Genomic DNA, 21341 nt, shown 5'->3' with positions numbered 1-21341 from the left:
TACATGCTGCTCACCAGATGGTAGAGTTCTGTCATGACTGGCTCTCCCAAGGCCATCAGTAGTTCTAATGGAATGTTGTCTACTCCCGGGGCCTTGTTTCGACTCAGGTCTTTCAGGCTGGTAGGAGCAGTATAACGCTACTGAAGACACTGTCCCGCGCTCGCATGGGACCTGTGGCAGGTATCGAAGACGCACTCGCAGCTGCGGATCACCTGCATCCCTTCATGCTTGATGCCTTCCCCGACGACGGTGTCATCTTTCAGCAGAATAACTGTCCGTGTTACGGAGCCACAAACATGCTACAGTGATTTAAGGAGCACTATAGTGAACTCTCGGCGACCAAATTCACTTAGTGTAAATCTTATGGAAACCATCTGGGTTGTTATCAGGCGCCATCACAGCGTACGCAGGTCAGAGGCCCGTTATTTACGCGTAGACAACTAATGCCACATACCTCCACAAACCGAGCAATAAACTGTCGGATCCCTTATACGCAGAATCAGTGATGTATTTCATTCCATGGTCGTGCGGTAGCGTTCTCGCTTCCCACGCCCGGGTTCCCGGGTTCGATTCCCGGCGGGGTCAGGGATTTTCTCTGCCTCGTGATGGCTGGGTGTTGTGTGCTGTCCTTAGGTTAGTTAGGTTTAAGTAGTTCTAAGTTCTAGGGGACTGATGACCATAGATGTTAAGTCCCATAGTGCTCAGAGCCATTTGAACCATTTGAGCCATTTCATTCCAAAGACGCACAAACAAACTATTAACCAGGTAGTCATAATACTTGGGGTCATCGGTGTAAATTTCGAATATACAGTCGGCGAGTCCTATATTTAAGGAATGTGCTGGGGATATTATGCGTAAAAATAGTAGCACTGTTGAATGACGGAAACAGTCATCATGAACTTGAACACATTTGACTTACAGTCACAACAGCACATACTGTTTTACTCCTAGTCTGATTCTCATTGACCTTGGAGTATCCACTATGAGGTTAGGTAAGATTACAGTCCACGCAGACACTAGTTTCTATGAGTACTATTTAAACATAATAACGCTTCCGAATATCATATATGTATATATACAGGGTGTTTATAAATGAATATCGGGGTTTTAACTGTTTGAGTGGCTCTTTCATTTGACTTATCATTTATAACTGTAAGTTTAATATAATAAATATTATAAAGCCTTAAAACCCCAATATTTATTTATAAACACCCTGTATATATATTATTCCTGAAGTCAACATCCCTTTTCCTCAACACATACTTATCATACAGGGATGAATGAGGTATCGTTAGAAACGCTTTCTAACCGGCTTCTAACACTGCATACCGATTTTGCGCTAAACGTACAAGTTGTGGAAAATTTTAACGGAAGTGAAACTTTTAACTACCATAGGCAAAAGGGTATCATGGATGCCCAGCTTCATACCTACATTTTACGAAGCTAAATAATACATCAAGAATATGAAAGACCCTTTTCGTATTATCTTATTACAAATACGATTTTATTTCTTTTGAAGTACGTACTAACCGGATTATTTGCGTACAGCATTATCATAGATAATAACCGCGACCACTGCGAACAAGTTGACTTTTCTAAATGACAAACGCATTTGTTATTACCGCTATTGCTTTTGATTTATCTGTTGCTACTACGGCCTAACGTGCTTACTGTAACTCAAAATGTCGAGTTTTATAGATTATATGGCACTACTGACAGTCCCCTTTCTCTACTCGCTGTACAAGCCAGTTCAAACATTCCAGATACAAAAGACATCTTTGGACACATGGAAATGTATAAACAAGAATGTATCATAAATTTATGATTATTATTTCAAGTCGGTCGGTTCATTTTTAAAGATATTTTCTCTTCATTCCCAGAGCTACCCTTACCCCAGCGACTACACATATTCCAAATACTGTCATTATTTAAAACTACAAAATTGCAGAAGTTTCGCGCAGGTCCCCTGGTTAACAAGTAAATCTGTCAGTGGTGTAACGAACGATGCATCGAAAAACTGAATTTCGTTTTTTACTTCTGGTTGAAGTAATGAATTCAGAACTGTGACAGTTGTGTTTTTGAAGGAGGTTGAAAGCTATTTCAGCACTGAGACAAGTAGAAAAGAATAACGTTGTGATGTAGGAGCATAAATTACCCGAAAAGCGTCCACGGAAAAGGACTACAGAGGCTGTCAGTGTAAGCGAGTAACGTACCGGAAAGAAGTCGAATGCGTGTACAACCAATGAATGAATCAAGTACAGAAGGATCCCACGGATCGCATAAAACGGACTACGATTTCACTTCTGAAGAAGAGTTCCTTACCTGAGGAACACTATCAACAAACTACGCCCTGGTGCGGCCATTTCACATAGATTATACGGGTTGCCGAAGATCCGTAAGGATGGGGTCCCGTTGCGCCCTGTTGTTTCTAATTTGGCTGCACCAACTTACGACTTGGCAAAATATTTAGCGTCGGCTCTCAGCCCTCATGTGGGTAAATGTGAACACCATATTTCCAATTCCATGGATTTTATTCAGCCTTTAAAGTTGCTTCATCTTGGTCCCTCTGATTTACTTGTTAGTTTTGATGTGGTGTCACTTTTTACTCGGGTCCCTCTTGAAGAGTCATTGATTTTAATTAATGAACAACGTGATATGGAAATGACGACGCTCTTCCGTCATGTTCTGACGTCCACCTATTTTTAATTTGATGACAAATATTTTGAGCAAACCGACGGTGTGGCTAAGGGGAGTCCTTTATTTCCCATAGTCGCTAATCTTTTTATGGAGGATTTTGAGGATAAGGCCCTGAAAACATGGTTTTTGAAGCCTTCGTGTTTTCTAAGATATTTTGACGATGTATTTCTTGTTTGTTCACATGGAATAGACGCTTTTCACCGGTTATTGGACCATTTTAATTGTCTTCATCCGAACATCAAATTCACGATGGAAATTGAAAAGGAGGGAAAGTTACGTTTTTTGGATGTACTAGTTTATAGAAAAGAAGACGGAACTTGGACACAGTGTTCATAGGAAACCGACTCATACTGACAGTTATTTACATGTTGCCAGTTGCCATCCATCTTTTCAACCTACAGGAGTCCTTCCGACCTTGGTTGAACGAGCATATACTGTCTCGGATGCTGAGAATTTACCACAGGAGCTCAAACATCTTAAGGACATGTTCAATAATAACGGCTATACGGACCGACAAATTCGACGTGGTTTTGAGTTTGGACCTCTACCTGAACCTTCTGAAGATACCTTTAGGTCTGCGGCTTTTCTTCCGTATGCTGGGAATGTGTACGCCAAGATAGGTAGACTTTTGAAGAAATATGAGATCAGATGTGTTTTTCGTCCGCCAGCTAAGATTCAAGCACTTCTTCGCTCTGTTAAAGACGATTTAGGTTTGGGAAGTCTGGCGTTTACAGCCCGCATCTCGTGGTCGTGCGGTAGCGTTCTCGCTTCCCACGCCCGGGTTCCCGGGTTCGATTCCCGGCGGGGTCAGGGATTTTCTCTGCCTCGTGATGGCTGGGTGTTGTGTGCTGTCCTTAGGTTAGTTAGGTTTAAGTAGTTGTAAGTTCTAGGGGACTTATGACCACAGCAGTTGAGTCCCATAGTGCTCAGAGCCATTTGAACCATTTTTTTCTGGCGTTTACAAAATACCGTGTGAATGCGGGATAATTTACAATGGCCAAACTATTCGTACCGTCAACGACAGGTGTATTGAACATCATCGCCATACGCGATTATTACAACCAGATAAATCTGCGGTGGCTGAGCATTGCCTTTCAGAGGGACACAGTATTCTATACAATGAGACGCAAGTAGTTGCAAATGCTTCGTGGTACTGTTATTGTGTTTTAAAAGAATCCGTCGAAATCAGACTAGCAGATAATATCATTAATCGTAATAATGTATACCCGCTAAGTAAAACGTGGAATCCTATTTTACCTGGTATGAAGAAACAACGGCATCTGAATCGGCCGGCTATGAATAATCATTTGTAACGATATATCGTTTTCAACAGTATTCTGCACCGGAGGCGCTGCAACTCTTTTTGCGCCAGGGGGCTGCAGGAATGATTGAGCGCGTGCGGACTGTATTTAGCGCATGCGCTGTTGTACTTCTGATACATATATACGTGCAGTCTTTTGACAGTGGAATCAGTTATCGGCGAGAGCAGCGTAGCTTTTCTCACCTGATGATGGCGGCCAGGTGGACCGCTGAAATATTGTGTTCAGATGACAGTTTGATCGAGTTGGGAATCCGACAAGCATCTGATTAACGAATGAATCGGTTGGTTGGTTGACTGATTTTGGGGAGGGGGGCCAAACAGCGAGGTCATCGGTCCCATCGGATTAGGGAAGGATGGGGAAGGAGTCGTCCGTGCCATTTCAAAGGAACCATCCCAGCATTTGCCTGAACCGATTTAGGGAAATCACGGGAAACCTAAATCAGGATGGCCGGACACAAGTTTGAACCTTCTTCCCGAATGCGAATCCAGTGTGTTAACCACTGCGACACCTCGCTCGCTGAATGAGTCAGTATCATAATCTTTTCAATTTGTATGCCGATAATGTGATAGTTCTGCAGAAGAAAACAGCTAAAGAGTCATCGTGTAAAACGAAAATAAGATGAGGAGCGGAAGATTTTTGAGAAGCTGCCAAGACCAGAGTTAAAATGTTTAGAGTTGGAGCACTGGAGAACAACCATGAAATTTTTTGGATAGCTCAGTCGGTACAATACCTGACCGCGAAGGGCAAAGGGCCCAGGTTCGTCTTCCGGCTTGGTACAAAGTTCTTATAGGCCACTCCGAAGTTTCGGATCAGCACATATTCCGTTGCGGAGTGACCATCCATTCTGGGAAATGATATTTGCATATAGTAGAATTAGTAATGCGTACTAAAAGCGAATAACGATTTACAAGACAAGATATTATCACAAGCTGACACACTTATGACATAATGCAGGACGGATAATAATACTTTAACTAAACAGTTTCTCGAAATGTTTGATCCTCAATCATAAAGTTCTGGCTCATTATTGCATTTAGAAGATCATCCACTTATATCTAAAGGAATGCTTATTAGGCCCCAAATTGGGCCACTTAACGTTGTACTGTACTTTTGTGAATTTCTGCTTCCCCAACAGAGCATTGGCGGAATAGTGCTTATTCTTCTGAAGAATATGACGATTTTTTTTTCGTTTTATTCTTCACTAGTCAGAAAAAGAAAAGGATAATATGTGTTTGTGTGTGTCCGTGCATTTGCGTGTGCGTGTGTGTGTGTGTGTGTGTGTGTGTGAGAGAGAGAGAGAGAGAGAGAGAGAGACGAGGTGGAAGAAAGGAAAAGGGAGGGAAAGCCCATTCGTTGTGGAAAGGAAAAAGGCGAGAGGTGCTGTGAACTAAGAATAACAGCGGAAATCTTTCAAAGATACCGGACGAGATAATACACTACGCTCGCATACGGGTGGACGGCGGTTCAGATCAAGGATATATAGATTTTCCGTGGTTTACCTAAATCACCCAAGGCGAATGCTGAGATGGTTCCTTTGGAAACTTTTTCCACTTCGAGCTTGTACTTAATCTATAATGATATCATTGTCAACAAGACTTTAAACCCTATCTTCCTTCTTTTAAGAGGTATGAAAGAATCGTTTTCTTGGAAATTGTGATACAAAGAATATCTTTTCAGGAGCGAATGTGATGGTGCATTGCTTTAGTTTTGACTGGTCGGGTGGTGATCAATTCGTGGTTGGGGCATGCGAGGAAACCGGAAATTTGTGGTAAGTTCCTATGGGACCAAACTGCTGAGGTCCTCAGTCGCTAGGGTTACACACTGCGTAATCTAACTGAAACTAACTTACGCTAAGGACAACACAGACACACGTGCCCGAGGGAGGACTCGAACCTCCGACAGGGGGAGCTGCGCGAACCGTGGCAAGCCGCCTTAGGCCGCGCGACTACCACGCGCGGCGGTATGCGAGGAAGTTTCCTTAATGAATACACCGGCTGGGTTGTTTACAAAACGGAAACGTTCCACTTCTAATGTCCCGAGTTATGAGACATCCCACCGCGGATTACACCTTGTTTCCTCTAATCTCGTCGACGGAACAATACAGGAATGACGTTAGATATTTTCCACATTCACTACCTCGCACGGAACTAGCATCTCCGTTGAAACTGCCCATTTGTTTGCTCTTGCGCGGAGTATTGCTGCGTATGGTCGACAAGACGTGTTAAAGCTCGTCTACAGTACCTAGATTTAAATTCACTGAAAGAGTATGAAACTTTATTCGTTTAATGTATCCAATGAGTTTTCGATTCCATTTCATTTTCTTTTGTAATTTGTGTTTCTAATAAGTCTTTTGCGTTTTGTCAAATTTTTCATCTGTTGTGATTTCCTTCTCTTTCTCACTTCATATTAAATGCTTACCTTTTCATCTCTCCCTATTACACCAAAAATGCACATTTATGTTTTGCGTATTCTGATCTGTACTTGCTCAACTATTGTTCTCGAATGCTACAAATTTTCAGTCTCAAATTGGCTCTTTGTGTTGTCTTGGTAGACGTTCAACGTTCTCGTTTCTTCTGGCAAGGAATTCACAGGAACTTGTTTATACTTTGCTTGGCCATTATTTCCGGCAACGCGCCATTTCTTATTTTTTATCTTTCCCAAGTAATTTTTAAGCTCTTCTATAGCACTGCATTGAAAATGCTCCGTAATTTCTTATTTTTCTGTTTTCCCGAATCAGTTTACATTTAAATTATTTCAAACAACGTTGTAATCCAGATGCACAATTTAAGTGAATTAATTCTCAATCCCTTGTAACTTTTTGATACTAATGTATTTTTATTTTCTTTAGAGAGCTTTCATAGCCTTTTCATTTACAAGGAAGGTAACTGCGGAGAAACCACAGGTATCACAAGAAATACTTGAGATGATTAATGAAAGAGGAAAATACAAAAATATTCAGGTAGCTAATGTTGAAAATTGGGTCGACTGATAAGGAAAGGAATGAGAAGGTTCTCCGCAAAATCTGCGAGGAAAGGAATTCATGGAAGAGTGACAGGAACAAGAGACAACGTGGTAAGACATCTGTTAGACATCAGGGTGTAGCTTCCGTGGTGGTGGAGGGAGCTAGGTTGATAGGAAGGAATCAGTGGCAGGCGTCTCAGACCAGGCTACGTAGTTGTCCACCGTAAGGTAGGTTTCTGCTACAAGAATAAAGCTTTATTTCCTGTTGAAACAGTCTACGATATAGATGCAAGTTCACCAACAAATGTTGTATATGGAAATACGACATGGGCTAACATCCAGCGTATTTCACATTGGTATATCCTCCCAGATTTACATGACATGAAACAGAGAAATTTGTTGTTCATTCCTCAAAAATAAGGAGGTCTTACACACTGCAAAAAGAAAGTACTGTATTAAATATCTAAATGTTAGGATGATTTTGTCTACCTTTTCCTGTACGTGGCTGTGTGCTTCTTAGAAGTAAAACACACGCTGTCAGACGACTGTCTCTACCTACACTTCTCTAAATTATAGACTGGGTGTTTTTGTTGTCCTCATCATTTCATCATCATCATCATGAAAGTGGCGATATTGGGCTGAGCAAAGGTTCAGAATTTGTACGGGCGCTGATAACCGCGCAGTTGATCGCCCCACAAACCAAACATCATCATCATCATCATCTAAATTATATCCTTTGGGATACATTCGTTGAACTATACATTTTATTAAAAATACTTCGGTGACCATCTGTACGCCGGAAAATAAATATTCTTCTTAACGAAACGTTGTTTCATGCTTAACGTAAGAGCATAATGATATTGTTACCGGCTACGTGCAATAAATACTGTCGACTTATTTGACAGTGCAGCGCATTTCGTACACACGTAAATGAAATTAACAATTTACTAACAATGATTTGATAACAATCCTAATCACGTAACATAAATTTTGTCTTCCAAAGAAAGACTTTATCCATAAATGATGACTAACTGAAACCCTAAGCTGCCGACAGGTATTGTTGATATACCTTGATGTGGACAGCTGAAAATGTGTGCCTCGACCGGGACTCGAACCCGGGATCTCCTGCTTACATGGCAGACGCTCTATCCATCTGAGCCACCAAACACAGATGAATAGTGCGACTGCAGTGACTTATCCCTTGCACGCTTCCCGTGAGACTCACATTCCCAACTGTCCACAATTCTACATATGTAATGTACCTTATACACATTTGCCCATTCACTCATTACTCGCGCACGCTTTGGCGATTCCCGTAAGAGTTTGGGCAACCTGGTTCAAATGGTTCAAATGGCTCTGAGCACTATGGGACTCAACTGCTGAGGGTATTAGTCCCCTAGAACTTAGAACTAGTTAAACCTAACTAACCTAAGGACATCACAAACATCCATGCCCGAGGCAGGATTCGAACCTGCGACCGTAGCGGTCCTGCGGTTCCAGACTGCAGCGCCTTTAACCGCACGGCCACTTCGGCCGGCGGGCAACCTGTGCGCATTCGCACAGACAAAGGTCAATGGCTGGGTAGCCTTTAACTATATATATGAAGACAGTAACTGTTCTCGAAAGAACAGAATACTGTTGATGACCGTGCAGCTTTTCCCTGTTCTGTTTCAGTTAGTCATCATTTATTCCAGGGAAAAGCTGCACGGTCATCAACAGTATTCTGTTCTTTCGAGAACAGTTACTGTCTTCATATATAAAGACTTTATCCTTTGTTTAAGCATGTTTTCATACTGTTAACCATGGACTGAAAGGCACATTTTGAAATTGCCGTTCGAAAGAATGATGAACAGCTGTATGCACGGTGGATGATACGGCAGAGCATGCTCTTGCGATATGACGACACATGTCGTCTGGCGTAGTTTGGGCTTCGTCATAGACTGCATCTTTGAGTGCTTCCCAAGGAAAGAGGTCAAGAGGAGTCAAATCGGGAGACCTCGCAAGCCATTTGACAACAGAATTTCGTCCTATCCAACGTCCAGGAAAGTTCTCATTCAGTATTTGCGTTGTAACACGGGATGAGTGAGCTGGACAACCGTCGTGTTGCAGCCACATAAACTGTCGAATGCTCAGTGGTACCACTTCCAGATGAACCGGCAGAATGCTCGTCAGAAAGTATGCGTACGAATGTCCGTTTAATACATCTGAGATGAAGTAAGGCCCCACAGTGTAATTTCCTACGCTGCCGCATCATATGTTTACGGTCCACGGCCGTTGATGTTCCACCTAATGATGCCACTGTGGATTTTCGACTGCCAAGTAGTGCATGCTATGCAAATTTACATTTGGGTCTTTAGTAAACGTTGCTTCATCCTTAAAGAGCACACGATGGAACAATGTAGGGTCGTCTCCCAGATGTTGAAGAGCAAACCGACAGAATTCTCTACGACGTTCGAAATCACTCTTGTCGAGTGCCTGATGTATTGGCATATGATAGGGGTGGAAATTCTGTCGATGCAGGATACGGGTGACACTTGTCTAGTTGATTCCACATCCCTTGGCAGTACGTCTCGTATCACTGTGCGGATCCATTAGCGTCGTAGCCAGAATAGCTTCTTCGTTCAAAATGGCTCAAATGGCTCTGAGCACTATGGGACTTAACTTCTCAGGTCATCAGTCCCCTAGAACTTAGAACAACGTAAACCTAACTAACCTAAAGACATCACATACATCCATGCCCGAGGCAGGACTCGATCCTGCGACCGTAGCGGTCGCACGGTTCCAGACCGTAGATCCTAGAACCGTTCGGCTACCCCGGCCGGCATAGCTTCTTCGTGTTCTTTGTCAGTTGAAGTATTCTTTTTTGTCCTGTTTTCTTTTTTTTTTTTTTTTTCATTCAGCCTCTCCGCACACTAACGTCTTAATAATTCGTGCAATTGCCTGGCGCGTCGGAGACTGGCAATCCGGCCAGATAGCCCCATAACGCTGTACTGTCTTTACGGCATTTGTTTTACGTTCACCATATAAAACTAGTATATCCAACTTTTCCTCATTTGTGTACATGCATGCACGCAACGAATGTTGAAGCAGAAATGAGCGGCATGCAGGGCAGACAAGTGAATAGGCAGATGCGTTGACATCCTGACACAGCACAGCGCGACACCTCTGCTTGGCGGTGTTTGCACCGCTAACACCCATTCCGGCTACCGTGCTCTCAAGTTCTAGAACACTTCAGGAATTGTTTTACGACAGGTTTCAGCGTCAACATTAACAAATGCTCTTCACTGTGACCGTCTTCTAAAGAGCTATCGAATGCAATTATGAAAAGTGTACGTTCCATTAAAAAAACGTACTTGCTTCAATATCTCCGTTGATATCACCGGTAAAATCATTAACCAAACAAAAAAGCACGTGCCCATCGTCGCTCTAACATTTGCCGGGAACCACGTTTCGATATGTGTAACCGTTCATGAAATAAAAGGTTGGTTACGCCTTACGTAACACCCTGATATATCCATACATTCACAACAGGTAGGAGGAAATGTTTCTTGAAATGTTCGCTGATCAGCTTCCGCCGTGTTAAGTGCTGTTTACGATAGCCTTTGCACCTATCGTCATAGTGAACAAAGGTCGTAATTCATACGTGATTCAAAAACCGCAATGATCTTAATCATTGACGGAACGTCCTGGCAGATTAAAGCTGTGTGCCGGACCGAGACTCGAACTCATGACCTTTGCCTTTCGCGGGCAAGTGCTCTACCAACTTAGCTACCCAAGCACGACTCACGCCCCGTCCTCACAGCTTTAATTCCGCCAGATCATCGTCTCCTACCTTCCAAACATCGCAGAAGCTCTCCTGCATACCTTCCAGGAGTGCTAGTTCTGCAAGGTATGCAGTATCTAAGCCTAATGGTGATATACGGTCTTAGACGCTCGAGATATCAATAAAATTATTAAGCCTGTTAGGACTCGACCAGAAAATCTAGAAGAACTCGTCCAGAAATTTCACGGGGTGCAATTCCTGACCTCCCTGGACCTCAGAAGCTCGTATTGGAAGAAATTATGTCTCGTAATTAGTTATAAAGTTGGAGACTCTGTATTGTTAAAAAATCATCCGAAATCATCAAAGAAAAAGAAACTAAACCGAAAATGGTGTAGTCTATATAAGGGACCATACCGACTTAAATACTACACGCTGGAAATTACCTTCTAGAGGACGAAGAACAGAAGAATATAAAAGGAGTTTATCCTCACACAGAATTAAAAAAGTATTTTAGTTAAGCCAGAATTCATATTTTCATACGATAGGATCCATTGTGAAGCAAGAGAATATTAACAATGTATCAACTTTGTATCTAGATTTTGTAAATAAGTGGTTAGTAATAATAACTATTTTGATAGTTAAGTTAAATTGAGTCATCCAAGAAGATGTTAGCTTTTACAAAGGATCAAAAAACTACTATGAGTTTCATTAAGTTGTTGCAAGAGCCATCAAGAATTGTTGGAGTTTTGTTAATTAATTAAGTATGTATTTATTATAGATCAATTATTAATGTTTGTTTAAAATATTTTCTCTAATAAGGCTCCACATGTTATGTCATAAAAGAGGCATCACACTCGTGTATACGCAAGCACACTGAAAAATATAATCAGAATCAGTTTGGGTAGAAGATTGATGTAAAAGAAAGATCACTTCCTATCATGTCGAGAGAGAGCGCCGTTTGTTATAGTACTACAAACGGAACGCTACGAGATTGTTTCTTTTAAAAAAAAGTTACATTGTGTGATAGAGATGCGTGGACTTTGTTCTCAGTTATTCCGACTTGAGCACTTGAACTGAAGTGATATTCGGATAGTGTACGACGAGTTAATGAACTTTAATTATTGGAGATACTATTGTTGGACTCAACTTTTATCAAAATGAACAGTTACAACGAAGAATGGACATAGTATCGAAGACTGCAAAACCTGATTACCCTGGGGTAGGAAACATTAACACGACTACACGAAGATAATACAAATACGCCGATTGTAAGAGTTGTCGTAATTATCACGATCACCGAATTGAAAAGAATCTTAATTGATCTGATCCATCGGTGTGCGTGTGGTGTGGTGATTATAAACTAATTGCTAAGAAGGAACAATAAAATTGTTCGTCAGTAATGGAAATCTCACGTGTTGGCTCCATCATTAATTGAACTGTGTGATAGTTGATGATCAAAATTAATTAACTGTGAACATTTTAATTGAAAGAGTGAATTGATGAACATTGAGCATTGAAAGGAGTGTTTTGCCGAAATAATATCAAGGCTCACGAAAGCAAGATAGCACTATAGATTATCTCTGGATTTGCGTCGTGCCGTAGTGAACAATTCTGCCTAGCAACGTAACAACAACTACTGATGCTGAACCGCAAATGAATTTTTCCTCGCTTCAGTGGTGTGAAACGACGCCGGTGATGAATGATTCACTCAATACTGCAATAACTAACTAACTGTCCGGCCGGTGTGAGCGAGCGGTTCTAGGCGCTACAGTCTGGATCCGCACGACCGCTACGGTCGCAGGTTCGAATCCTGCCTCGGGCATGAATGTGTGTGATGTCCTTAGGCTTAAGTAGTTCTACGTTCCAGGGGACTGATGACCTCAGATGTTAAGTCCCATAGTGCTCAAAGCCATTTGAACCATTTTTGAACTAACTGGGCATAGCAAATCATCATAAAACCGTAACAGACAATCAGCAGCTCGCATCGCTGAGAAGACTGTGCAGCCTCGCATACAGACTTTCATACATTATGCGAGGAACAATTTTCTTTTGAGATTTTCAGGTGCTGTTCCACGTTATCCGACGGGGACAACCATCACTGCGCGTCGCGTCTCCACCGACCGAGCTGTAGCAGTAGCTGCTCAACATCAACAGCGACAACAAAAAGGGGATAGGGGACGTCACAAGTCATATGCAGTATGGACGCACAGATATGGCTGGTACTGAGATACAGCTGGATATCGTCAGCGTGTATGAGTAAATGGTGGCTACAAGAATGTAGGACAGATGAAATATGAAAATAAAGCGAAAAAATTAGAGGGCCAAGGACTGAACCCTATGGGACTCCACAGAGCTCATGTTTTCGTGACTTTATGTCTGTTTTTAAGGTACCTGTTGAACCAAAGCGTTGCATTGTTTGAGAAATTCAGTATTTCACTTTCGTAAGTAAAATATTAAAAAATGTTCAAATGTGTGTGAAATCTTATGGGACTTAACTGCTAAGGTCATCAGTCCCTAAGCTTACACACTACTTAACCTAAATTATCCTAAGGACAACCGGTAGTGTGTTTACATTTTGCGGTGTGCACTGCAGCTGTAGCGGTTATAAGCTAAGTACTGACAAACTTATTTGTGGCCTGTAATACAGTTCTTAAATTTAATAGATTTCAGCGTGTTGCGTGCCGTTTGTGGCGAAATAACGACGTAATAAACTTTTGTAATCGTTCGCTCGCTGTGTTTTATAGAGTTTTCAGTGTGTTGAAGTCGTTTAGTAAATTTCGTGCTTTAGTTTTCAACTGACGTTTATTATTCTTTCTAGTGAAATATTTCAGTAAAATTTTCATTTAGTGTTTTAACTTCACTTAGTGTTACAGTGATCGTTTTAATTTTTTGGTTGTAGCTAGTAAATTTGTGAAGTTTTGCTGGTATTGGTATCGGCTGTGTTGTAGTAGTATTAATACAAGTAGCTGCTTTCTTAGTAGGCAGAAAATTTCGAGACCATTATTGTTAGTTCTTAAATAGTTCTACTGGTGTAACTGAACTTTGGTAACGTAGACGTATAGTTTTTTTCAGTAACTGTAAAATTTTACCACGAGTGAAAAGTGTGGACTCTGTCGTAGGTTTGTGAGTAGTGGATGACGGTGTGGGATTTGTTCCAAGTATTTTCATTGGGGGGAATGCAGTGGGGAAGCCAGTGGTCATTTTAGGGAGATGCGGAATCTGTAGTAGAAACAAGTTAATAGAGGAGCAGAAGCGTAAGATCTGTGCCCTTCAGGTGCAGTTACAATGCGCAAAGGAGGAACTAAATAGGTTGAGGAGGGTGAAGGGTGGTGGGGAATGGGAACTGGCAGTTGGCAAGAAGGTAGCTAGGAAGAGGAGGTATTCAGACAGTTTTACTTTGCATACGTGCAATAGATACGACCAATTGTCAGAGTTGAGTGGAGAGGAGCCTCGTGTAGCCGTAGATGTAGGTAACTTGCAGCAGTCCTCAGCAATTAGGAGGCCTAGGTTAGTTGCAAAGTCTAGCAGAAAGAAGGTTCTGCTGCTAGGTAGTTCCCACGGTAGAGGTGTGGGCCAACAGTTGCAGGAAGTGCTTGGGAGTGAGTACCAGGTCACCAGCATTGTGAAGCCTAGTGCAGGGTTGGCTCAGGTGACTGAAAGCATAGGGGAGTTATGTAAGAATTTTACGAAAGAGGATCAGGTAGTGATAGTGGGTGGAGCAGGGAACAGTCTCGATAGGGACGGGGAATATGATATCAGTGGTGACTTGGTTAAGATAGCTACTCAAACTGGTGGCACTAATGTGCACTTCGTGCAACTGTTTCAGCGTCATGATCGGCCTCACCTTAATGCGGCTGTTAGGCGCGTTAATGTGGGGCTGGGGAGGGCACTGATGGCGGAGGGCATGGATCACATCTCAGTGGTGTCAGTTGGGTCTACCAGTAGATGGCGTTTCACTAGGCATGGCCTGCACTTCAATAGGTATGGGAAGGAGAGACTGGCTAAGCTTATAGGTGACAGTGTAGTGGGTTCTGGTGGTGGTAGTGGTATCACTCATGGAAAAATTCGTGTAGTAGTTGGTGTTAGAGCTGCACCTTTTTTAGACTGAAGTCAGCTGATAGGTATACCTGCTTAAAGGAAGTGCCTCTAACTAAGGGCTCACCTCCAGAGGATGTAATGCTTCCAAGTAGAGAAGGATTTAGCATATTTCATCAAAATATAAGAGGTATTAGAGATAAAGTTAGTGAACTGCTAATAGATGTTAACTCTGAAATTATTGGTATATCAGAGCACCACTTAAATAATTTGATAATTCAGAGGCTTCCTTTGCCAGGCTACATATTATCTGGCTGTTTCTCAAGGAATTCCTTGCGGGGTGGGGGAGTGGCTCTGTACGTAAAAAACAGTATTTCATTTGAGTCCATAGACGTATCACGACACTGCACTGAACAGATATTTGAAAGTTGTGCAGCATTAGTTGAATTTAGTGAAACTAAACTTCTAATTGCTGTTGTTTATAGGTCCCCTAACTCCGACTTCAGAGCATTTTTGCTTAAGCTGGAGAGGGTTCTTGATTCACTTTGTAGGCAGTACCAGAAAGTAGTTATATGTGGTGACTTCAATATTAATTTTGTACATGATTGTGTAAGAAAAAGGATGTTGGTAGATCTCCTAAATTCATATGATCTGATGCAAACTGTGTTTTTCCAACTAGGGTGCAGGGGAACAGTAGCACAGTCATAGACAATATTTTTATTCATTCTTCATTACTAGATGGGCATTCTGTTAGTAAAAGGGTGAATGGCCTTTCAGACCATGATGCACAAATTTTAACACTAAAAGGTTTTTATACTCAAACCAATGTCGTATTTAATTACAAACTACGTAGGAAAGTTAATCCAACAGCAATAGAGAGTTTTTCAAAACTTGTCAAGGAACAAGAGTGGCAAGATGTTTATAGTGCCGATAATATAGATGATAAATACAATGCTTTTCATAACACATTTCTCATGCTCTTTGAGAGTTGCTTTCCATTAGAAAATTCTAAACGGGGTACTAGCAGTAATGGACAGCCCGGTTGGCTGACTAGTGGGATAAGGATATCATGTAGAACAAAGCAGGAATCATATCAAAATGTTGGAAGTAGTCACAATCAAGCTACAGTAGCCCATTGCAAACAGTATTGTAAGGTGCTTAAAAATGTTATTAGCAAGGCAAAAAGTATGTGGTATGCGAATAGAATAGCTAATTCACAGGATAAAATTAAAGCCATATGGTCAGTTGTGAAGGAAGTGTCTGGTCAGCAGCACAAGGTTGATGATATAAAGTCAGTTCGCAGTAATAATATTTCTGTTACTGATAAATCAGATACATGTAAAGTATTTAACAACCATTTTCTGAGCATTTCTGGTGAATTAAATAAAAATTTAGTTTCTACAGGAAATCATATAAATTTCTTAGCAAATGCCTTTCCGAGATTGACGTCTGAAATACTCCTCTGTGATACAGACAAGAGGGAGATTGAGTCAATAATTAAATCACTGAAGACTAAGGACTCTCATGGTTATGATGGAGTGTCTAGTAGAATATTAAAGTACTGTGCTGCACATGTTAGCCCTGTATTTAGCCATATTTGTAACTTTTCCTTTAGGAATGGTCAGTTTCCTGAGCGATTAAAGTACTCAGTAGTAAAGCCGCTTTATAAAAAGGGAGAAAGGGATAATGTAGATAATTTTAGACCTATTTCTATGCCATCAGTGTTTGCAAAAGTTATCGAAAAGGCTGTGTATGTAAGGTTAATTGATCATTTTATATCACACGATTTGCTATCAAATGTACAGTTCGGCTTTAGAAGTCGTTTGACAACTGAAAATGCTATATTCTCGTTTCTCTGTGAGGTACTGGATGGGCTAAACAAAAAGTTTTTTATTTAACAAAGGGATTCGACTGTGTTAATCTCACAATATTGCTCCAGAAGTTGGACCATTACGGAATAAGGGGAGTAGCTCACAATTGGGTCACCTCTTACTTTAGCAACAGGCAGCAGAAGGTCATTACTCACAATGTTGATAACGGCTGTGATGTGGGATCTGAGTGGGGTACTGTCAAGTGGGGGGTGCCCCAGGGATCAGTGTTGGGGCCGCTCCTGTTCCCTATTTATATAAATGATATGCCCTCTAGTAATATGGGTAACTCTAAAATATTTCTGTTTGCTGATGACACTAGCTTGGTAGTAAAGATTGTTGTGTGCAACATTGACTCGGTTTCAAGTAGTGCAGTACATGACCTCAGTTCATGGCTTTTAGAAGATAAACTAACGTTAAATCACAGTAAGACTCAGTTTTTACAGTTTCTAACAAACAATTCAACAAAACCTGACATTTTAATCTCACAGAACGGGCATATGATTAGTGAAACTGAACATTTCAAATTCCTAGGTGTTCAGATAGATAGTAAGCTGTAGTGGAAAGCCCACGTTCAGGATCTTGTTCAAAGACTTAATACTGCCATTTTCACTATTCGAACGGTATCGAAAGTGAGTGATCCTTCGACACGTAAATTAGTCTACTTTGCTTATTTTCATTCACTTATGTCGTATGGTATTATGTTTTGGGGTAACTCTTCCCATTCTAGAAGGATATTTTTGGCTCAGAAACGGGCGGTTCGGGCAATAAGTGGTGTGAGTTCACGAACCTCTTGTCGACCTCTGTTCACGAGTCTGGGTATTTTGACATTGGCGTCTCAATATGTATGTACCTTATTGTCGTTTCTTGTTACCAATATTAGTTTATTTCCAACAATAAGCAGCTTTCAGTCGGTTAATACTCGGCAGAAATCAAACCTCCATTTGGATCGTACTTCCTTAACTCTAGTGCAAAAAGGTGTGCAGTATACTGCTGCAACCATTTTCAATAAGCTGCCACTCGAATTCAAAAATCTAAGCGGTAATCCACGCGCTTTCAAATCGAAACTGAAGAGTGTAATCATGGGTCACTCCTTCTATTCTGTCGATGAGTTCCTTGACAAATTAAGCTGATTCTCATTGTATAGCCGATAGCGTTCGCTTAAACTTATGGACTGATTTTCTTGCAGGTTCATGAACATTTATTTTTTATCTGTTATTACTTTTATGTTGTAAGTTCATGTACTGACACGTTCCATGACCTTGGAGATTTGCTCCTCAATTTGGTCCTACGGAACTTGACGTGTAAATAAATAAATAAATAACACACACATGCCCGAGGGAGGACTCGGACCTCCGCCGGGAGCAGCCGCACAGTCCATGAGTGAACCACCTAGAATGCTCGGCTAATCCCGCGCGGCAGTAAAATATTGAAAGAAATAGTAAAAGGTAAAGTTTGTGTTGCAATCCCACGGCTTGGCCCTGGATAGAAGTCAGGCTTTCTCCACCGTGGCACCAGGAGAGGTAGAGTGGCAGACTTATCCCCCGTCGACCTTTTATTCCTGGAAAGAATTCGGGTACTCATTTGGCAGCAGGCTGAGTGGACCTGCGGCCGTCCTGGAGGGACTGCAATGAACTCCCTGCGCCTATCTGGGGCTGATCCCATATCCTACAGCGCCGGATCGTAGTAGTCTACCGGATAAAACTCCGTGGCCACAATTATAGCAAAACCATTACTGAAGTCTGGTAGTATTAAAATGGTCGCTTCACGCAGGTCACGTCATGTTTCGTCAGTTGCTTTGACTGCGGCAGTTGCCGAGCTCTGGTCTTTCTGGAAACCCAAGGGCAATGCTCCACCTCGCTGGTGACTACCAGGATGCAGGCGTTGCCAGGAAGGGGACGACCTACGCTACAGTCGCGTAAGCCTTCCAAACGACACGTGACTCTCTCCTTAGATCAGCCACCCGTCTCGGGGGCGCGTGGTGGGGTATGAGTCAGCCGAGCATCCGACCCCGCACGTACTTCGAGCTGTATCTTTCGCGACGTACTCAAGGCCGCAGCTTCACAACCTTTGCTTATCAGTCCATCATGCACGAATTTAAACATGCGAGAACAGCTGACTAGGGCATGTAGATACTGATGATTACGACCTTGACACACGTGAAAGTATACGTTAATGGAACCAAAACCGTTCCATGGCACGTAGGTACGAGACAGAACCATTTTACGACATAAATGTCAACGTGTTGTTACGAGTTCTCGTCGACTGAATCATAATTTATGCTCCTATTTAGTATAAATGCATTTGAAATGTAAATTTGCGATTAAATCACTTTCTGTCTGGGCTCAGGTTTCATCCAAGGCTTATCTTAACACGAAATACTGTACTGCTTCAGGACGTCACTCGTTACAGTTTACTATACACTCTTATCCGTTAAAGGAGGCTTTCCATATGTCGTCTGGATTGGGATGCAGTACTGCAATCAGCTCTGCTCCAAGTTCAAAATTCTTTCATAGAAAAGTAGGGTTTGTCAAGCACCAAGACAAATAGTAGGAACTCTCACCCTGTGCGGACAGGCACCACCTTGTTGAACTGTAAGTCTAGCATGGATTGCCATGAAGAAGTACAAAACGGAGCCTAGAATATCATTGACGAAACGGTCTGCTATAATAGTGGCACAGATGACACCAAAGGAATCGTACTAGGAAATGAAATCGCATCCCAAACTATTGGTTGTCGGGCAGCATGGTGTGTTACAGTTTGGTGTCCCATCGCTAGATGGGGTGCCTCCAGACATGTCTTCGAGCTGCAGTCTCATTGAATGAATTGTCTTTTGTAATAAGTTTCGCTTCGAAAGGAGCCACGATAACCAGCAGGGTCCTCCAACCATCTCGGTAATTCGACGGTGCCGGCCTCGGTGACCGAGCAGTTCTAGGCGCTTCAGTCCGGAACTACGCGGCTGCTACGGTCGCAGGTTCGAATCCTGCCTCGGGCATAGATGTGTGTGATGTTCTTAGGTTAGTTAGGTTTAAGTAGTTCTAAGTTCAGGGGATTGATGACCTCAGATGTTAAGTCCCATAGCGCTCAGAGCGATTTGAACCATCTGAATTCGACGATATGACGCGTCAATAGGACAGACTTTGGCACGATATCCCTCAAAAGGATACCCACAACTCCGTCAATGGCAAGCTGAATAACTGGTTGCAAAAGGGCCAGAGGTGGACCAACACGTTTGTCTTGGACAAATCATCTAATTTTGCTGAAATTGTAATCATTTGTTTGCCTGTACATATAAATCACATCTACCGATTTCTCTCCCATACCGATAATTCCTTCGTGGCGCGTCTTTATGTTTGTCCGTTTCATAGAGTGTAATTACACAGACTTGCACAAAATGAGGAATTACAGTTGTTGCAGCTAATGTTGGTGCTCAATACATGTGACTGAGAAATACCTATCCCGCTTGCCACACATCGACACTCATACTGAGCACATTCGATTGTATCTGTCGTATTGTGGGTGGTCAACTTTCAGTTTTCCATACAGTGTTGTCCATGCGAAACTATACTCAAAAGATATTTCTACGAGTATTACGGCCTATTGTATTTGATGGAGCATCATATTTTCGTGATTTCACTTCTCGTATCAGTGTTATACAGTAGATACACAAAAATATGAAATCGCGAAAAACTTCTTACTATGCCCAATACGGTGTAGGAAAATGGCTGGCATTCAAAACAGCCTCCATTCAGGTCTTGTATGGTTTTCAAGCGAATCTTGTACCATTCTTTCTGCACGATAGCGGCCAGTTCAGGTAAAGACGATGGAGGTGGGTAGCGTTCAGGAACCCTTCTCTCCTAAGTAGGCCACAAATGCTCAATAATATCGAGAGCCGACGACTGTGGTGGACCGGGGAGATGAGACAATCCATATTGTGCTCACAAAACCAGTCCTGGTCAGTGTTAGCTGTGTGAATAGGGATTCTGTCACCTTGGAGCACAGAATCGCCATCAGGGCACTATTGGGATAGACAGGATCAGCCAAAATGGTCAAAAATGGTTCAAATGGCTCTGAGCAGTATGGGACTTAATATCTGAGGTTATCAGTCCCCTAGAACGTAGAACTAATTAAACCTAACGAACCTAAGGACATCACACACATCCATGCCAGAGGCAGGATTCGAACCTGCGACCGTAGCGGTCGCGCGGTTCCAGACTGAAGCGCCTAGAGCCAAAATGATCACATAATCACTAACAGTAATGTAACCATGGGGATCCATAGAACAGCACAATATGGCTGCCCAAATCATCACAAAACCGCCGCCATATTTCGTTCTTGAGACCTAAACTCGGCCAGAAATTTAAAACAGTATGAAAGAAGACTCATACGACCAAATTACTACCTTCCAATGCTCCATAGTCCAGGTTTTATGGCTGCGGCAGCATGTTTCCTTGTTACGGGCATTTGCATCTGTGACGAGCAGTTACGGAATTCCAGCGCTGCCCACAAATGCCTTCTTGTTTTGGTGCAGACGGGGTTCGCGAGTGCTACATTCACATCTGCAGTGATATTTACAGCTTTCATCCTCTTATTTTTCGTCACATCGTCACAATACTCTTCAGTGACCTTCTGTTACGTTCACTGAACACCAACTTTCATAACTTAACGGATCATGTTTTTCCGCTTTCCCTATAC

This window comes from Schistocerca nitens, chromosome 7 (assembly GCF_023898315.1).
Source record: "Schistocerca nitens isolate TAMUIC-IGC-003100 chromosome 7, iqSchNite1.1, whole genome shotgun sequence".
Lineage (NCBI taxonomy): Eukaryota > Metazoa > Arthropoda > Insecta > Orthoptera > Acrididae > Schistocerca > Schistocerca nitens.
Note: the sequence above shows the minus strand (reverse complement) of the source record.